This window comes from Nyctereutes procyonoides, unplaced genomic scaffold (assembly GCF_905146905.1).
Source record: "Nyctereutes procyonoides isolate TBG_1078 unplaced genomic scaffold, NYPRO_anot_genome, whole genome shotgun sequence".
Lineage (NCBI taxonomy): Eukaryota > Metazoa > Chordata > Mammalia > Carnivora > Canidae > Nyctereutes > Nyctereutes procyonoides.
Window position 1 is genome coordinate 29753845 of NW_026575044.1, and position 20760 is coordinate 29774604.

Here is a 20760-nt window from a genome sequence, read left to right on the forward strand (position 1 = left end):
CTGACAGGAGATTGCTTTGAGTTTTCTAGCTGAAAGACCCTGACTGGATTTAGGACTAGTTACCACCAGATTATACCAGACTACATGGCATCAGATCCCCCATGAATCCTATTTCCTGCTTTAGTCAGCCTAGGCTATGTTTCCTGAAGTTCAGGGTACTGAAGTGTCCACACTGAGATCTCTCATCAAAAGAAAGGTTTCCTCCTGGATTTTCTTCTCTGACTGACCACAGATTGTTTTAAAAAAACAAAAACTAATATGGTAAATCTCAGCATGCCCTTAGATCTGTGATTAAGCAGGATAAGCAATAACACTGACAGGTTGCCTTGATAAATTTCAGGAGCCAAATGAAACTGTTGGCTCTTGGGAATGAATTCACTGGAGGATGTTACACTACTTTTAAGGAGTAGTCACTGGAGATTTCCCCAGGATTCTGCAGGCTGAACAAAAACTCCTGGAAAAAAAAATAATAAAGTAGAAGGACAAAGGCAAAAATAAAGGAAAGTTTATGATCGGGTTTTTAAAAAATTTTTATAAGAGCTTTGTTGAAATATAATTCACATAAAATAAAATTCACCCTACTGAAGTATATAATTTAGGGGTTTTTAGTATATTTAAAGTGGTGCAGTCACCATCACTCTACTTTTAGGACCTTTTTATCATCTCAAAAAGAAACCCTATAGCTCTTAGCAGTCACTCTCCTTTCTCCCTTCCCTTGGCTGCTGGCAACCACTAATTCTACTTCCTGTCTCTATGGATTTGCCTATTCTGGATGTTTTATATAAATGGAATCTTACAATATTTGGTCTCTTGTGTCTGACTTATCTCACTTAGTACAATATTTTCAAGGTTTATCCATGTTGTAGCGTGGATCAATATCTTATTCCTTACTGTCACCAGGAATATTCCATTGTATGGTTATAAGAAACAAATATATCTCTTTTTCTTTATTCATCAGTTGAAGAACATTTGGATTCCTTCAACTTTGGGCTATTATAAATACTTTTATGAACATCCATGTACAAGTATTTTTGTAGACATAAGTTTTCATTTTTCTGGGGTATACTCCAAAGAGTGAAATAACAAATCAGAATTTTAGACTACTGAAAAAAATGTCACACAATCTTTTGAAATAGCTGCACCATTTTGCAATACCATCGGTGTGCTGGAGCTCCAGTTTCTCCATATCCTTACCAACACTTTTTATTATCTTGTTTTTTTATTTTTATTTTTTTAAGATTTTATTTATTTATGATACACACAGAGAGAGAGGCACAGACACAGGCAGAGGGTGTAGCAGGGTCCATGCCGGAAGCCCCATGTGGGCGATCCCGGGTCTCCAGGATCACGCCCTGAACCGAAGGCAGGCGCTAAACCGCTGCGCCACCCAGGGATCCCCCTATTACCTTGTTTTTAAGCTATCCTAATGGATATGAAGTGGCATCTTATTATGATTTTTATTTGCATTTCTCTAATGAATAATTATGTTGAGCATCTCTTCCTATGCTTATTGGCCATTTGTACATATTCTTTGAAGAAATGTCTACATGGATTTTTTTTTATAAATAGGGATTATTTCTTGGCTTTCAGTTCTGCTCCATTAATCTATCTGTCTATCCTTAGGCCAGTACCACACTTTCTTGGTTACTGTAGCTTTATACTAACTTTTGAAATAGGAAATGTGAGTCCTCTAACTTTGCTCTTGATTTTCAAGATTATTTTTTGTCTTTTTTGAATTCCTTGTATTGTCACATGAATTTTAAGATCCAGTTGTCAAATTCTGCCAAAAAAAAAGGCAGTTTGGATTTTGATAACGATTGTGTTGAAGATGTTGATCAGTTTGGGGAGTATTGCCATTTTAACAATATTATCTTCTAGTCCAAGAATATAGGATGTTTCTTCATTTATTTAGGTCTGCTTTTTTTTTATTTTAACAATATTTTTCACTTTTAAGGGTACAAGTCTTGTACTTTTTTGTTAAATTAATTCCTAAGTATTTTATTATTTGTGATATCATTATAAGTGGAATTATTTTCTTAATTTCACTTTCAGATAGTTATACAATTGATTTAGTAATCTTTTGTCCTTCAACTCTGCTAAACTCATTTATTCTAATATTTTTGATGTGAATTTTTTTGGGATTTTCTCTATGAGATTATGTCATCTATGAACAAAGATAGTTTTACTTCTTTAAAATATCTATGCTTCTTAAAACAAAAAACAAAAAAAAATTCAGTGCCTTTCAATTCTTGTTCTTGCCTAATTGCCCTGTCTAGGACCTCAAGTACAATGCTGAAGTGATAAGAGTAGATATTGTGGTCTTGTTCTGAATTTTAAGGGAAAGCATACTATCAGTCACCAGAAGTGTAACATTAGCAGTGGATTTTTCCTAGATACCTTCTATCAGGTGAAGGAAGGTCCCTCTAATTGTTATTTAGTTCAGTGTTTGTATCATGAAAGGGTGTTGGATTTCGTTGAATGCTTTTCCTGCATTGAGATAATCATGTAAGTTTTGTTCTGTGTTCTACCACTAAGATGTATTGGTTTTCAGGTAGTAAGCCAACCGTGTGTTCCCAGGATAAACCCCATTTGGCCATAATGTATAAACCTCTCTATTTGTTGCTGGCTGCTAGTTAGGGCTTTAGTTGTGATCAAATATTTTGCACACTATTGAGAATGTGGTAACTTAATGTGAAACACTAAGTATAGCAACAATAACAAAGTACCTTTCTGGCTCTGTGCTAGACATCTTTATATACATTGGCTCATTTAGTCCTTCTACTGGCCCAATGAATTAGATCCAAATATGACCCTAATTCTACAGATTATAAACCTGATTCTCAGAGAAGTTATATGATTTGTCCAAGGTTATAGTACTAGTGAGTGGAGATGCTAGTGTTCTAAACCCATCTGACTCCATAATTGAGTTTTTAACCACAACATTCTAGGCCTGTATATTGAGGTATAGATATTCTTACCTAAATTAAAGCTGTATCTTCTCTTTATATTTTTGCTTCCATCTGTCTGTCATTTTCAGAGTTTGGGCCATAAAGATGAATAAGTAGTGCTGACTGACAGAGTTGTTTTTTTGGACAGTGGTATATATGAATTTATTCAATTTAGATTCTGTTTGGCACTCTCACACCATAATGCATAAAGGCAACAGCATTTAGGATGATGGAAAATAGATCATAAATACACCCTGTATTTAAGTAGAAAATGTACAAATTCATTTCACTGAAATGCAGACTTATGATATCTAATTCACTGTCTTTAGCATTTGTAGGGCTGTTTTTTCCAGATATTTAAAGAGACTTCCCTAAATTTTCTTACCAGATCTGTTTGGGTCCCTCAAGTAATAGATATATTAAGGATAAGGAGTTTGGGGGGTGGGGGAGAGGGTTGCTGGGTGGTTCAGTGGTTAAGCATCTGCCTTTAGATCTGGTCATGATCCTGGGGTCCTGGGATAGAGTCCCACATCAGGCTCCCCCTAGGGAGCCTGCTTTTCCCTCTGCCTATGTCTCTGCCTCTTTTTGTATGTCTCTCATGAAAAATAAATTTTAAAAAAATGATAAAGAGTTTGTAAAGGAACAATGGAAATAGCATGTTGGATTGATGGAACACTGTTTTCTTTTTTTTTTTCCAAAATACTCTTTAGTATGATCATATTGTTTTACAGTTCAAAGGGGGAGAAATATTAAGTGAATACAGAAGCCTACTTTGAAGAAAAAAGAGACTAAAATTATAACTTTATATTCTAATAGCATTTTGAATCTTTTTTTCCCTATTTTTTTCTATTTTCTAACATATTTCCCAGGCCCTTTAAATTTCTTGCAATTAATAATCTTCTGGGGTTTTTCCAGGAAGTACTCAGAAATCTCAGCTGCCAGGATGAAGAGAGCTTTGAAAAAGATCTATACCCCAAAATAATGTTCTACAGAACATTATCATATTACATTCAAATTAAATATGAGCTAAAATGAAATTAAAATTTGTCATTGTTTCCCTAATGAAAAAACCTCAGTTCTTACCAGTAGCTAATAGATCATGTCTCAGAATATTTAGGCATTCAGAATCCATGGTCCTCAAAAGTACCTCAGATTCTAAATCTGAAATTCAGGGACTAATATTTAAATAGCAATTCATCAGTTCTGCATATAGGAATAGAATTTCTGAGGAGCCCTTATCTTTATCATTAATAAAAGGTGGAAGAAAGGAGCCCAGGTTAACTATCCCTGCCCTAAATTCTTGTTGATTCTGTGCTCTGCTTTTTCACAAAGCAACCCTGTATGAAGTGTCAGCTCTGTGCTCTCCCCCACTGCCCGTCTGTAGCACTGCATGGCTTTGCATTGCTTAAGGATAAACAGGTTGGAGTTGCATATGGTTAACATTTTTTGTTTGAGCTGGTGCAGGGAGAGATTGTTTAGCATCTGCAGGTCTCACATGGTGTCACGGGCAGTAAAGGAATGACTCAAGTAGTTGCAGACAGCATGGAGTCTACATTCCTCCCTTTGCCTAAGAAATCATGATAATTAAATTAACATGGATTGAATACAAAGCATGAGAGCAGAGACATTAGAACAGAAACCCCCGTCTCAATGTGTGATCACCATATTTACCTGTATTATATGAGGCAATAAAAACCAGAGGAGAAAAGTAATAAAAACAAAACAGTAATAAAAACTTATATTTACATAATTTCTTTCAGCCCCAGGATTCCAAAGCACTTAATGAAAATCATATAGGAAACCCTGTCATGGGACATGTGACTTATAACTGGCAGAAGAGCTCATTAACAATTACAGGGTGGCCAAAGGAACTAGAGACAAATGCAGTTTTAAAAGACAATCCTGCTTTAGGTCTCCTGATTCATCCTGTTACTTTTATGACTAAGAGTAATCGATTTCAAACATACCCCCACTTACAATTTGACAGTGGTAAGAATCATTAAAAAGGTGGAAATTTGCCAAATTATATCAGTCTGGAATGGTGAAAGTCATGCTTACTTTGGGAATTATGAAGGGCACACTTTATTTCTCTTTAGCCTCTCTTCATCAGAGCTTCCCAACGTGGAGCTAAATGACCAGGCCTTCATCTTATGTGCTCAGCATTGTTGAGTTTCTCAGGCGTCTTTCCTATACACGAGTTGAAATTCATAGTGTGGTATGAAATCAGGCCGATTTTGTTATGACTTTGAAAGATTTGTAAGGCACAGATGTTAGCTCCAGCTGTTTTTATCTGTGATCTGCAGGCTGAGGTGGTCGTTGGTGAGTTGTGCTCTTACGAATGCCATTAGAGTGTGTTCTACTAACACTCACATATTGAGAATCCCCACATAAATATAGATTCAAGAGAGAAATTGTGCTTGAAGTAAAGAGGATTTTTTTTTTAAAGATGAGACAGTAATAAAATGGCTACTTTCACAGAACATGAGGACTTGGCATGGCAAATCTATTGGTTTTCAGCTCAACAAAATCTCTTGTATGTGTCAGGCAGAAGCCAGTAATTATACTCCTAATAATAATAGTGAATGCACACTGTGTGTACTCTGTAATGTCTTCAAGCATATTATCTTCTGTGAGCCCCAACAACACAATGAGGAAGGGACTATATTTCTCCCCATGTGAGGTTAGCAAAACCAAAGTTTGGAGTGGTTAAATTACCTGCTAATGTCACATAGCCATTTGCAAAGTGCCAATGATTCTAAAATGAAGTCACAGTGAAATTATTCCTTAGTCTTACTGTTCTCTCGGGTTCTTACCTCTAGATAGGTCCAAGAGACAAAAGAAAGTTAACACTCTGCTATTGGTTTAATTGAAAGAAAAGTAAGGATCAAAATCTCATAAAGTCAGAGATGAAACAAATACAAAATCAACCCTATATCATATATCGATATCATATTATTATTTTTTATCAATTTACCTAACAAAGACTATCTATATTTTTCATTTTCATAGTCAAGTTTGCAACTAAACTGTCATAATGCCGATTACATTAGAAAAATAAAACACAGCACTATATCCTGCAAGGGATTTTTATGTTCTATTTGATATGACTTCATGAGACAAGATATAATAAATGCTATTATCTATTTGTGAACTTCTGCAATTCATTTATTCACTCTATACACTCTGAATCTCAGTTTCCCCTAGAATATCCTTTCAACTCTAAAATTCAATGATTCTATCATTCTGAATCCCACCAGTTTTTTGAAAGTATGCTTTTTATATTCATTATTCTTTTTTATGTCTTTCAGGATGTAAGACAGTTAATACTAGCCAAGTATTTTCAAATAGTCTCACACTCTTTGGATGTTCATTATAGCAAATTTGACTCATGAATCAACCTGGTATAAAACAGAGCATGCCAGTAAGGCAGATAAATACTATTACCTGCTACAGCTTCCCAAAACATTCTCCATAAATGATGTTTTATGATATGTGATTAGAAAGCAGTGCCATCTTCCTTAAGATTAAACCTGTGATAACTATGTAGATAAGAAATAAAAACCTTTGCATAGCATTGTACTCGTATCATTTATGAAGCAGAAGTAAAGAATTACAGAGAACGAAACATTTTTATAAGAGCATCTTGTATTTCTTGAGCATCTGCTCTGTCCAACACTTTATAGTCATTACCCATTTAAATATATTCATAATAACTAACAGTTTTGGCTAGGATTTCTTGAGCATTCCTCCATTTAACACTCAGGATAACTCTTTGAAGTAACGAAGTAGATAATATTATAATCAACATATTATTATTTAGAATCTTCACATTTTATTTGAATTGTAATTCTTAAATTTCTTTCCATTAATAGCAGAGATGTTATTTGCCCATCCAATATCTAGTCTCCCCTTCTTCCTTTACATGGACAACCTTCATTGTGTTGAGGGTGCTCATGTGCTCATCCAAAATCCTACATTCCCAGCCTCTCTGGTAGTTACAGGTATTCTTGGCCAGTAATATTTAAACAGAAATTTCTGGGTAGGAATTCTGGACAAGCCTTTTTAAATAGGACAGTCCAATCTGGCTTGTTCCCTTTGAAATTTTGTCCTTTATCCTTCCCCTTCTTCCTGTCTCAAGCATTTGTGAACTAGTTGCCTTTTTTCAAGTATTAATATAAAGCCACCCCCTAACAATGGTAGCGTAGCAATTTTGAAGTGGAGGCCCCCTCACCAGCACTAGACTGCCACCTCTCCAATTCTCATGATCTGAAGGAAAATAAACCCTCTTACTTACTCAAACCACTATTTTTTTTTACCCATTATATGCAGCAAAATTCAGTTTCTAACTAAAGTGTAGTATTAAACTTCAGACATCTTTACAGAAATAAAGAAGGGGGGGAAAAATAAAGAAGGGGGGAGGGGACTTGTTCATATAAAATCAGCAATAACAGATTAGAACAATAATCTCCCTCCAACTTCCTAAGAGTAAACACTATGAGGGCTTCATTCAACTTCTGTCTGCTTCAAATGTCTAAAATCCCACAAAGGCCCTAAAGACCCAAGTTTCCCTTCAACATTTCCCCATATTAAAGCCAACACTGGCCTTACTTTTGCCTGATGGCCTAGAACATTTAATGTTAGTACAGTACCTTTTTTTTTTTTTGCTTATCACATTACTGATTTCCTGTACTGTTCCATTGATTTATGTTTGTTTGTTTGTTTGTTTGAATTTACTAAACAATAACTGGAGCTCTTTGCAAGGAGAAACGTGTGTGTGTGTGTGTGTGTGTGTGTGTGTGTATGTTTTATATGCTTTCCACAAACAGGTTGTAAACTCCAATATACACTAACTTTCTTGTTGATTATGGGAATAAACATCTGTCCTACATTAGCTTTTGATTATCAAATGGTAGAATAGGACAGTGGTTCTCTTTAAGTCAGGGCATAAGTCCCTCTGTATAGCAGCCTAATCATGTGGCTTGTGCTCACTACAAAGCACAGTTTTAGCCACACAGCAGCTAATAAATACTTGAGTACAAAGTATAATTAAATAGACTTAAACCACTTACTTTGATTTCTATGTCCAGGTAGTCTCCCCTTACTTTTATAAAGCACAAATTCTGATTCACTCCCTTCTTTTGTTTTATAATGCCTCTCTAAATTTTTTTATATTCCAATCTCCCCATCTGCAAACTAGTAGCTCTAATAGTGAGCCAAAATAATAGTAGTAAAGAAAAATGGCATATTAATCATAAAACATATAAGGTAATATTTGGTGCACAGTAAATCTCCCGTAGTTATTTGGTATTTGTATTGCTATTATTTTCCTCTGGCCTTTTCCATTTGGTTTAAGGTAATATGCTCATCTTTGCTCATTAAGAGGCTGAGATGATGTATTGAAATTATATCACTCTTTCAACTATAGTGTTATGCTTATTTTTTAAAAAATAAGCAAATAAATCCTATTTTATTTTTTAGAATAGATACTATTTTAATAGCCGCTGATTTCCACTGCTATTATCTAGCAGACATCAAAGATTAATTAATAAAACATGGCTACAGGAATTAAAGCAACACAATTCCTTCATGCACCATTTTTTATATGTTTCAATGAAACCAGAATGCCTACCACATTTCAGGCTTTGAAGGCACAATCAGGTTCTTGCCTGAGAAAATGTTTAAGGGGCACACACGCTACAAACAAATGGTCCAAGGTGGGTTTTACCCTGGCACAGAGACATCTTGTTTTTGTTTCCATATCACTTTACATCTCTAGGTATAAGTCCCTTCCTCTTTTTTAAGAGGAAAAGAATGTCTTTGAAAAGCATGGTTTTCACACTTAGTTTGGATGAAACTCAGCAAAATCTGGAGCCTGTGAGATGATCCTAAAAGGAATGTTGTTGATGGACAACATCCATGTCAGTGAAACAGGCAAAACAGTGCGCCCACCACCCTTCCTTGGCACTTCCTCTCTGAAGGATGATGACATTTCCTTCCATCTGACTCCACAAAGTGAGTCTCTAACCTTGACCTTCTCTAAGGTCGTGTCCCTTCACTATCAAATCCTACCTTACCAGCCTTGATCCTCTTGTGGGATGGAACATGGTCAGGAGGATTCCTGTGTTTCTCCTTCTGTCACCTTTTTAATCTATTGTTAGTTCCTGCACTCTTTTAAATAATGCAAATCTATTTTTAAAAATCATAAAAATACTAGAAACTGTGCTGAAAATGTATATAATATAAAGGTTGAAATGTGTTGACAACTGTGACATCAAAAATACTTCAAAAGAAAATATGACTCCACACATTTTTAAGCTGCCTAAAACAAAATTATTGAAAATTTTTTTTCAAAAAGCTGGAAAAAGTATTTATAACATATAAGACATTAAACTTTTACTGTCTTTAATATATGACGGATTCTTACAAACTACTTTTTAAAAAAGAATATGTATTCTAATAAATGAGCAAAGAACATGGCAGGCAATAAAACACACGCATATACACACGCACACACACACTCACACACATAAACATATACAGCTAAGATAGACCAGGAAAAGTGTTCAGTTCTGTTTTTTTCAGCTAGTGAAATAAATGCTAACTCATTTAGCATTGAATCAATGAGTTTTTACCTAGCAAATTTACTTTAAAATTAATAATACTTGGGGATGATGAAGAAGTAGCAATACAGGAACTATCAACACTCTTAATTAGTATAAACTGGTACAACTATGCTGGATGAAACTTTGGAAAAATATATCCATTCTTGTAATCTTAAAACTGTTTGTATAAGCTATGACCCAGTAATCCTTCCTATAAGAAGTCACCCTAAGAAAATGATTATAGTTGTGCCAATGATCTATTTGCCAAGGTTGTTTATCATAGGCTTGTTTAAAATAGCCAAAAACATGGAAATATCCTCAAGCCCCACAAGAAGGAAATGGTTGAATAGACTATGTATATCCATATAATGGGAAATTATAAAACCATTACGAGTAAGATTGAAAAATAATATCGAGGATGATAGAAATATATTCATGTTATATTGTGGAGAAAGTTTACGAAATAGTTTATACAGCATGATTCATTATTGTAATATTTGTAAATAAGAATATTCATGGAAATAAGGAAAAACTACACACCACAACAGTGGTTATTTCTGTTTGATGATACTGCAGCGTTTATCTTCTTTTTCCCTTATCTAATTGTATAAATCTTCTACAATGAACACCAATTGTTGTCATAAGAGATTATTATTTCAAAATATTAAAGTTAATAGCAAATAATCAGGTAATCAAGTAGTCAAGTAATGAATTTTGATGCAATATGAGAAAGTTGGCTTGAAATATGTAAGAGGGGAGTATCAGAGCATTTAAATCCCAATGTGGGAATGAGGAAAGCTATTGTGTAATGGAAAGAATGAAATCAAATAAAACAAGTGTGGAAAGGAAGACAAGCTGAGATTTGAAACTGATAAAGAAGAAAAATATGATAACTGACTATTAGATCAGGTTAGAAAGTAAAGGAACAAGCTTCCCGTGGTTTTGAGTGTTAAAAATGAACTTCCTAGCATACCAAATAATAATGTGTTTTTATTTGGTGCAAATGTGGTAATGGCCAAATTACTTACTCTAAAATGCAAACATCTTAAAGGGGAGCTAGTAGAGCACTAGAAGCAGTTAATTGATCTCCAGCATGACTGGGATTTTCAGGCTGGTGTTAAGTTTAACAATCTTGAAAGGTGTTTTGGAGTTCAAATGCAAAATAAGTCCCTCCCTTGGAGGGAATTCTGTGAATTAGTTGGAGACACAGGCATTCACAGCTCACAGCTTTCCTCATTTGCTGGAGGGTATCGTTATCTTTATAGTTCTATATATAAAATAGGCAAGAGTCCTAGGTCATGCCTCTTTCCATGAAAAATTGATCATGTGCTGTGGGGCGAAGGGAAGCCCAGAAGTGTCTGTCAATGGACAGAGATACAGAATACATGAACGAACGCAGAGGCACATCAGCTTAGAAAATGGATGCTTGTCCCCAACCATAAAAGAAATTGTCTTCTTACGGGAAAAATTGTCGTTTCTGAAGACCACTCATGAACACTTCCAGAATTTTCCTATTCTCCAGAAAAACCACTACATAGAAATTTCCACCACCCTAGTACTCACATTTCTTAGCACATAGATGTTTCTACATCTAGAATGAGGGTAGGCTGCAGCAATAGGCTACAAACTGGACCAAAGGTTTTGTGGTTAATGAAACAACTTGTCTCAAGAAGCAGGTATGTTTGGATTTACTGCTGAACTTGAGCTTGTTTTCCTTATATGCAAAAATGAGATAACAATACCTCAGTTGCAAGTTTTTAAAAGACGAAAGTAAATAATACACATAAACTCCTGGTCCATAATAAACAATAGCTATCCTTAAGACATGGATTTTTTTAGGGCAAAGTTGGGAGGGCTTGTAAAATTTATAAGAAATGTATGGAGCTTGAGCTGAAATAAATCATTACTGTAGCAATGTTTTAACTGACAACTTTTCTGAAATGCCACAAAAACCAAAAGCAAAATTCAAATTTTTATATTTATAAGAGTTTGAAATTCATTTCAAATTCATACTTTCATGAGGGTGGCCAGGATTTTAACAATTATTTTGATATTTTAGCTCCATTCAGATACTCAGTGACAAGTACATACATTTGTACCATTTTTAGGTAATTCTATAAGTTTAGCATAGTATATGTGAGCAAATGTGTTTATATTAATGTCAAAAGACTGGTGAAGTGGTTTTCCTGCTCACAATAAAACATTTCTGTAGTTCTAGTTCCTAAATAAAGAATAAAAAAGTTATTAAGAATTGTTAGAAAGAAAAAAAAGTTTTTTTCTTACCTCAACAAAATAGGCTGTTTTGCCTTATTCATATAAGATAGAGAAAAACACTTTTCAGATATAATACTTTTCAAAGGAAATATCTTATACATGCTTTTTTTGGCTTATTCTTAAAAAGCAAACTTTCTGAGTCATTGATTGCATCCTATAACCATTACGACAGGTGACATAAATGACAATGACATGGTCAATCAATCAGCGATACATTAATTTTAGTTTAACAAAATTTTGAGTCAAGCGCATTAGATCTAGAAAAAGACTTCAACTCCCTTCTTTCAGAAAGGGCAAGCTTTTTGGCTAAGGATCAAAAGCCAGTGAACGACAAAACTTGGTATAAAACTCATGAACAAGAAAAATAAAATAAAATAAATTTTAATTTTTTTTAAATTTAAAAAATAAAAAAAAATCTCATGAACAAACAAATAAACAAAACTGAAACATACTCATAAATATCAAGAACAAATCCCCAGTTGCCAGAGAGGAGGGGTGGGGGTAAAGGGGATTAAGACGTACAAACTTCCATCAGTAAGTCATGGGGATGAAAAGTACAGCATAGAGAACAGAGTCAAGAATAACCGTATACATGTTGTACAGTGACTGGTGGTGACTACACACATCGTGGTGAGCGTTGCAGAATATATGGAATTGTCATTAGGTTGTACACTTGAAACTAATATAACATTGTATGTTAATTATACTTCACTAATAAAAATAAAAATTCAGGCATCCAGCTCCAAGGGTCAGGAATGGATTTAATAATAATTTAATAATCAACTTTTCAACACAATATTGCAAAGCACACCGTATACATGATGCTTCTTAATTAGATGGTTTCTCTTGTAATTTCCAAGGTTGTGAGTAGAATGGAGTTTTAGAGTAGGATGATAAATGTTTAAATCTCTACTCTGCCATTTAATATGACCATAACTTCTTAACATGAACTTCTCTATATCTGCGAAATGGGAATAATAGCACGTACTTCACAGATGTTAAGAAGACAAAATGAAAGAGATCACAAAAGCAAAAACAATTTGTAAACTATAAAAAAATGTCAAAATGCAAGGGAGTGATATTATTATTATTAATCAGCTTACAAAAATCCTGGCTCCTTTATTGTGAATGAACTTGATTGCAGGGCTCTCATGGCTTATTTTAGCAACATAGCTCTTAGATTTAAGATATAGAAGATTTTTGTTTTTTGTTTTTTACCATTGGGATTTTCACTATGCAATAAGAAAATATAAGTAATTATCTAAAATAAGGCTATCTAATTATATCAGGGGGTTCTGATAACAGCATAAACCATGAAAGTGGAACCTAAGTGCTTTATTATCAGAATCATAAAACAGAAATATAGTCTGTTATTGCATTATTGCAAGTTCTTTATTTTTATAATGCAGATTTGAGAGTGCTTCCCAAATTGTCATTTTTATACTCAATATGTTCCTGTTAATTTTTCATATTGATATTAATATTATTTCATAATATCATGCCATTTTACTAATGGATTTTTTCTGTAAATATACAATAGTTTATACCTAAGAATTATGACGGGGTTGAGGTCTCTGCTACAGTCATTAATTCTCCCATGTTATACGCCAATTAGGTCTGTATCGTATCTGCAAAAAATATACATTGGACCAATTGCACATAATTCATACCCACACCTAATGATAACCTCATAAACTATTTTCCCACCATTGAAGCACACATATGTTTAACTTTGAAATGCATTGCCAGAAGAATGCCTTTGAAAAAAATCCCACTGCTGATGAAGTCTCATCAATTGCTGCTTTTTTTTTCTACTGTATACTTTATGAATTGCCTCATCATAATTAACTCCAACCATTGGAATTAATTACTCCAGATGATTTGGAAATTGGTCTTCTTGATCCCTCTAAATTTGTTGAGATCATCCCACAAAGCAGGGGAAAGGGTTTGAATACAGCAAAAATGCCTTTCAAAAAAATAAGCATGTTTTATGGAAAAGAAATAGTGCAGGAGGATGACTTTAGGCACATTTTATTCCTTATTAAATTAATAAGGTTATAGGCATGAAAAGCTGAAAGTGGTCATAAGTGAGTTGCTATTTCAGCCACTCGTTCCATGCATGTAGAAGGGAAACCTTTAAAAGGTGAATTGGCTCAGGTCACTCATGAAGTGATGGTTGAACCAGAGTAAGAAACCAGACTCTGCCTCCACAGTGCAGTGTTCTTCATATTTGGCCTATGTTGAAGTCATGGTTTCATGATCCAAAACCCATGGCAGGATTCTATTCAAAATGAAAATAAGAAAGAAAGGTAATTGATCTTACAGGCTTTTCCCATACAGAAATAATACATGGCACTAAGGGGTAAAGGATGGTAAGGACGCATTAAAAACAAGCACTCTACTAAAGAAAACCCTGGGCTCCTCATTTGAGGTCCATCCATCCCAATTTTGTCTCGATTGTTTTCAAGTTTGCCAGCATAGCCTTTCCTCCCTAAATCTGTTATAGTTAGAGAATAAGTATTTATATTTGATAGGACTGAATTCTGTGTCAGAGAACTCCAAAGAAGATTGGAAAATAGTTGGTAACAGTTTACAATTTTGTAGTTGTCAGAGGAAAATCTATCTTTTAAATGATGGACACTTTTTAATGTCAATTTTTCCAAAATGTTAGTGTTCTTTCAAAAAAAATGCTGAATTCTCTCTCAGAAATAGTCCACAAGGCCTAACCAGAGCAGAAGCTTGAAAATCAGGGATTGGAGGCAAGGAATGTCTCAGAGTAGGTCAAAAATTGGTATAAACGGGGGAAATGTGAATAAAAGAAAAGTTATAAAAGTAGGTTTATTTCTTGTTTTCCTGTAGCTTCTCTGTGAGCTTCCCAATACAACAAAGTGAAGGTTAGTATGGTGTGTCAGTTGAGTCTTCCAGAAAGAGATACCCAGACAGAGCTAGAAATGCAAGGTATTAATAGGGGATTGTGCCTGTGGAAGATGAAAGGGAAGAGAAAGAAGAGCCATTAGGGGAGGCTTTCAGACTGGGATACAGGTCTGACTCCTATGAAAGTACTAGGGAAGGAAGGAGTTGGACAAGAAAGGCTCCGTCAGCCTATGAGGAGCTACAGCATAATGAGCTCCCACTGTTCTCTTGCTGTCCAGAATTACAAGCCCTTGTAGAGTGGCTTTGCTTAACTGTCCCCTGGGGCGGATCCCCAAGCCACCTACAGCCAGAGGCTGTTGGCTCCATCCACTCCTTGTAGAAAATTTTCCCTTGAATGGATCATGGAGCGGTGCATGACTTCCACTTACAAGGCCTTCCAGGATGGCTGCCTGGGCTGAAATTCATGACAGGCAACCAGCTCATTACATCAGTGTTGCCAAATTTATTTATTTATTTATTTTTAGTGTCATCAAATTTAGTTTAGGCAGATACTCTTTAAAAATAGCTTATCCAATTATGTTCATAAGGAAATTCCTTTGTGAAAAATTTCCACATCTTATCAAGTCAAAAGCATATCATAAACACTTTGGAACTCTCTCAGGTCATGGACTATTTATCCTTAGATATACCCCATGCCCCTGACCCCATTTAAAGTGCTAAGTGAAAGCGACTTTGTATTTTAGGAAACAACTAATTCTGAAAATTCCCTTCTTATTCTGGAAAACTTATCCTCTCCCCCGAGCATCCATAAGACATTTACTCAACCTTGATTCTTCTCATTGATTTTGTCTCCCCACAGAAAAGCAACTTCATTTTTTGTCCTGCTGATTTGTTTTAATCAAATTGTTCAGTGATATAAAACAGAAAATAAAGGAAGATGACTTTTTCTTGTTTTTTCTGGATGTGTTCTGAAACAGTTTGAATTTTTGTCTCCCTCTTCCCCGTTGGGTTTCCAGGTGTGACATTCATTGTTGTCAGTTTGCCAGTGCCTTCACTGTATAGCCCCACACAGGCCAATGTTGGGAGCTGGCCTTGCTCCTAGGGACCTGCCTCGAGGCACTGCAAGGTACTTGATAGTGTTTAAAGGCAAATGGACTCAGAACAAAACTCATTTCTCTGGTCAAACCTAAAATCCATGTTATTTCCATAGTTTTGAGCTATGACTAGAATGTTTTCATCTAACATTGGAGGATAATGCATTTCCAAATGTAATCCTGAGCCCTAACCTCTCCCCTAAATTCCAAAATTATGTGTTCAAACTATTTGCTTGACATTTCCATTTGATGGATGGTTAATAGGAAAAGACCTCTCAGACTTAACATGTCCCAAGCAGAATGCTTGATTTTTCCCTCCTCCTTCAGCTCTTGCCAGTGGGCAAGTAACACTGTCCTCTGGTTGCTCCAGCCAAAAAACTCTGGATTCACCCTTGATTCCTCTTTTTCCCACCTTGACATCTGATTTGTGAATGGTTCTTCTCCCTTCTCCCTAGAGCATTTCTAACCACTCCTCCTATTTTCATGGTAGCTCAGGCCACCATCAGCTCTCACTTGGATTATTGCAATAGCCACCTATGTGGTCTCCTGCTTCTTTTGCCTCTTCATTTTCATTTTTACTATCAGAGTGGTTCCTATTAAGCATAGGATATATCATCTCATCCCTTTACCAAAACTCATCAAAGACCTGTCATCTCATTTAGGATAAAATCTGAAGTCCTTGCCATGGCTTATGGGCTTTACATGATCTATCCCCTTACTATTGCTCTGACCACATCTCCTGTCATGGTCTCTTTATCCCCTCTGCTCTGGCCCTAGGACCTCCTTGATCTTCTTTAAGTAAGTCATGTACACTCTTACCTCAGGGGTCTTTCCATGTACTGCCCATTCTATCTGGAATAATGTTCACCCAGCTGTTTTAAAAAGGACAATGGCAGCTTCTGGAAGAGAATGAAGAGCATGAAGGAGAGTTAGGGGGATTTGGGGGGGGCTTAGAGCCAGGAGTTACCTAGAGATGCACAGACACCCCAGAAAGTGCATATGGGGCTTGAGTTAATTTTTTCTAAACCTCAAAGCACAGGGGAGGTCTAGCTGGCAGCTATGCTACCTTAAAGAATGGTGAACAAACCTCCCACTACCCCTCAAAGGAAATATTTACTGGTAGCCATCAGAAAACAGGTGCTTTACGTATGCTATTCCTGTAAATCCCCACAACAATACTATGGGATATATGTGATTATGATCATCATTTTTGTACATATAAGTGAGGTTAATATGGCTCACATATAGTGAGATTTCATGGCACACAGCTAGGGAATAAAGATCCAAGATCCAATAACAGGTCAAGCTGATTCTAAAGCTCATATTTTTGTCTTCATGTCATGTAGGCTCCTGATGAAACAAGATAGATGCTTAACATGCAACAGATCATTTGCTATAATCCCCACAACTTCCCACATTCCTGCTTCTGATATTCCTTTGGAATATCCTCTCACAGCCCCAATTACTTTTTAAATTCTGATTTATATTTCCAGGACTAGCTCGAATGATCACTTGGCTTTCCTTTGCCACCCTCCTTCCTACCTCAAGTAAGAAACAGAGACTCTGTTCTCCTCTCACCCTCATGGTTTGTGGACATGACTTGTGCCTCTATTCTGGCATTTCTATACCCTTACTGTTGTTAAAGGTATGTGTGTCTAAAACCACCCCATCGATTCTAAGCAACTTAAGGTCAAAGCTATATTTTCATCCTATTTTTACTCTTTGACACATAGGATAATGCCTTGCATATGTTAGATGTTCAGACGCTAGTGCAGTTGGAGAGAACTGAATGGAAATATGCAACAAAGCCCTAGTTTGCTAGCTAGCCATCAGTAATAATAATGGCTTCCACTGACCACTTATCAGGTGCCAAGAGCTTGCTAATCCTTTCCATGATATATCTCAATTTATCCTCACAATAACCCTATGCTCTGGGTAATGCTCTAATTCACACTTAACATGAGACAAAACAGGACAACAAAGAAGTTAATCAACTTTACTGGTGGCTTCAGAGCTAGGAAATGGAAAGATTTGAACCCAACATTGAGATACCCCATGACTGAACTGCAACACTATCCAAACTTGAATTTTGTGACTTCAGTAACCACTGTGATGGCTGCCTCTTATATTCCAATCTTGTCTACAATTGGCCACATCATACTACATTGTCTGTGCAAGTGCCCATTTTAAGCTGTGTTTCCAGCAGGATCTAGAAGCCAGAGAATCGTTCTTGTCAGCAGATAAATGTCAAATGTATGCAGAGTGGCTGGATGTGCTGCATCCAAAAAACATCTCAGAATTTTTAAATTCCTACCTGAGGTCTTCACTGCATCCAAGAAATACTACTGCCAACTTGGAATCAGTGTAATCAACCTTACTCATTGTAAAAATAAATAATCTTTTTTTTTTTTTTTTTTTTTTTTTTAATGCTGAGGACCTGTAGAGACTCAGGGGATCAGTTTATGTCTTGTGGTGATCATGGTTTGGCCTGCAATGACCATCAATCAGGCCTGACAAAAATGATGGATACAGCTATGAAACCATGGACATGGGACCAACACCAGGGTACATACTGGCCATGACTTCCCAGCCTTCAAATCACCTACCAGGCAACAAGCTTTACTGCTGAGACCATGGGGACCCTGACCGAGCTCTTTGAAACTCCAACTTACAGAGAATATTAAAATCTTGAAGATCTTCTAAGATAATTGCTAAGAAGTCAACTAAAATTTACGACTGATTTGAACATTTAAAACTAGTTTTCTTCGACTTGGATTTCTATGTTTCCCATGTCTTAAAATGGAAGGCTATCTTTCTCTTAATCATAGTAAATAATCAAGTTTTAAAAATTGTACAAGATTCATAACTGCTTAACTTGCAAGTGAAAATTAATTTATTCAACGGAATGGATATAGGTATTGATTCTAGAACACCTTACAAAATTTCCAATAACTCCATTGGTGGTGGAGGGGCTGGGATAACAACTCTCACAGTCTTCACGCTGGTGACAATATTGAGCATTTGTCCTAAACAGAGGGAGCAAAGTTCCCTCTACTTAGAAGGAATAGATTTACCAACAGTAGCATTCGCATACACACACTTAAAGGAGAAAGGGGGGGGGGGGAGCCAATGATTTGTTTGTCATTTGCGATGAAGCAAAGGGGAGGATTGGTATTGTTTAATTTGAGTCAAGTAGCATTAAGTCTGAATTTAAATGCAGCTCATTTGATTTTATTACCGAGTATACTTGGAAATTATCAGATCTGTCTCTTTCTGCCCATGCCTGCTGCCCTCTTTTTGGTCATTAGATTATTTGATTTGACACCCACCGCACAAAAAGGTTGTTCCTTCTGCTCTATCAGGGCTGATATGAGGAACGGAGGAGGAAGAAAAATTGCACAGCTGGTAGTACAGTGAACCCAAAAATATACAGAAATGTACCAGAGGGAATAGTCATCAACACGAAGTGAACAAGCACCCAGACTATTGATTACATGCTGCTCACAGAGCACCAGTCGTCTCTGCCAACTCCTTTCTACTCATACGCTGAACGGCAGACAGCATGTTGTACCTTGCATCATCAGTTTTGATGAATAATGCACTGATAAGCACTGCAGCCAGTATTCCGGGGGAGCCGGGGAGCCAGATGTCATCTGGACCTCCAATAGTTTGAACCCCGGGTCTCTGACAGCCTCGGATAAAAATACAAGGCGCACACGCAGAGTGGGCAAGGCCACCGCGAGAGGCGGGCGAACACGATGGCGTTTTTGGAAGATGAATGACAACCAACTTTGTCACAAACGGGGAGTGAGGGGGCGAGGTGTAAATAGCATCTGTTACCAAGTGGTAATGTTGGCTAGGTGACCTTTGATCTGAGACTGGAAATCTCTCCCAAGCACACACAAAGAAAGGGCTCTGGAAGGGAAATCATTTTTGAAGGGCTTAAGTCCACATGGCTGCAAATGGGCCATCGTGACAAACAGATGGAATGAGCTCCCTCCACGATGGAATTCAGAGGATGGTTATGACAGATTTGAATGTCGCCTTAGTGGAGGGTACACAAGATCTGACTGGCCCCCCGTGCACTGTATGCTTGAAGCATTTCAGCAGGAGCGCTGCACAGATCATGTTTTAATTCCATCATTACAGGTAAATGTTCAAAAGGATCAATTAGACACAAGGTTTCCTCCACTCAGTAACTGCAGACCTACCCCACGTTGTTTTATGAGTGAAACCTGGAGTTGGAGCAACAATTGTCTTTGCTCTATTTAATTCTTCATCGAGACAACAGATTTTTCTGACCCTAAATTCAACAATGGTCTCTGGCTCCATCCTCAATTGTAATCGCCCTTCTTTCTCCTCTCCCTTCCAGCGCCTGGCCTCTGCCATCCGGGTCTCCTCACACCCAGCTCCCCCTCTCCCTCTGTCACACTTTTATCTGGCAGGCTTGCCTCTTCTGCAATATTCTCAGCGTCTCCAGCCCAACCTGCCAGCATCAAACACTGGTATCTGGCAAATCAACTCTCATGGCTGGAAGGATTTAACATTAAATCTTCAACATGGGAGATTTAAGCTACAAGCATTGCAAAACCCAAGCTACTGCTTTGAAACTGTCTCATTTGGGGAAAGATGAATCGTGATAAACAACCTTCCAACTTGGAGGTTGCCGTTATTCACACGCTCTAACCCACGACACCAGATTGAACCACTTGGGCTGAGAACCATAGGGAATCCAGGGTTGCCATTGCCTGGAATGTACAAAGACAAGTGGCACTCCTAAACACCCTTATTAAAAAGACACCCTCGTCCCAGTTCTAACAACATCACAACAGGCAAAAGTCAGATGATGTCAGAGTAGTTTTTCAAAATACCAAAATAGCCCATGGAGTGTAATATAAACAATTATTTATATACAAACGTATAATAGACAGTCAATAAGCAAGTATTCCCATATAAAACACCTTTCTG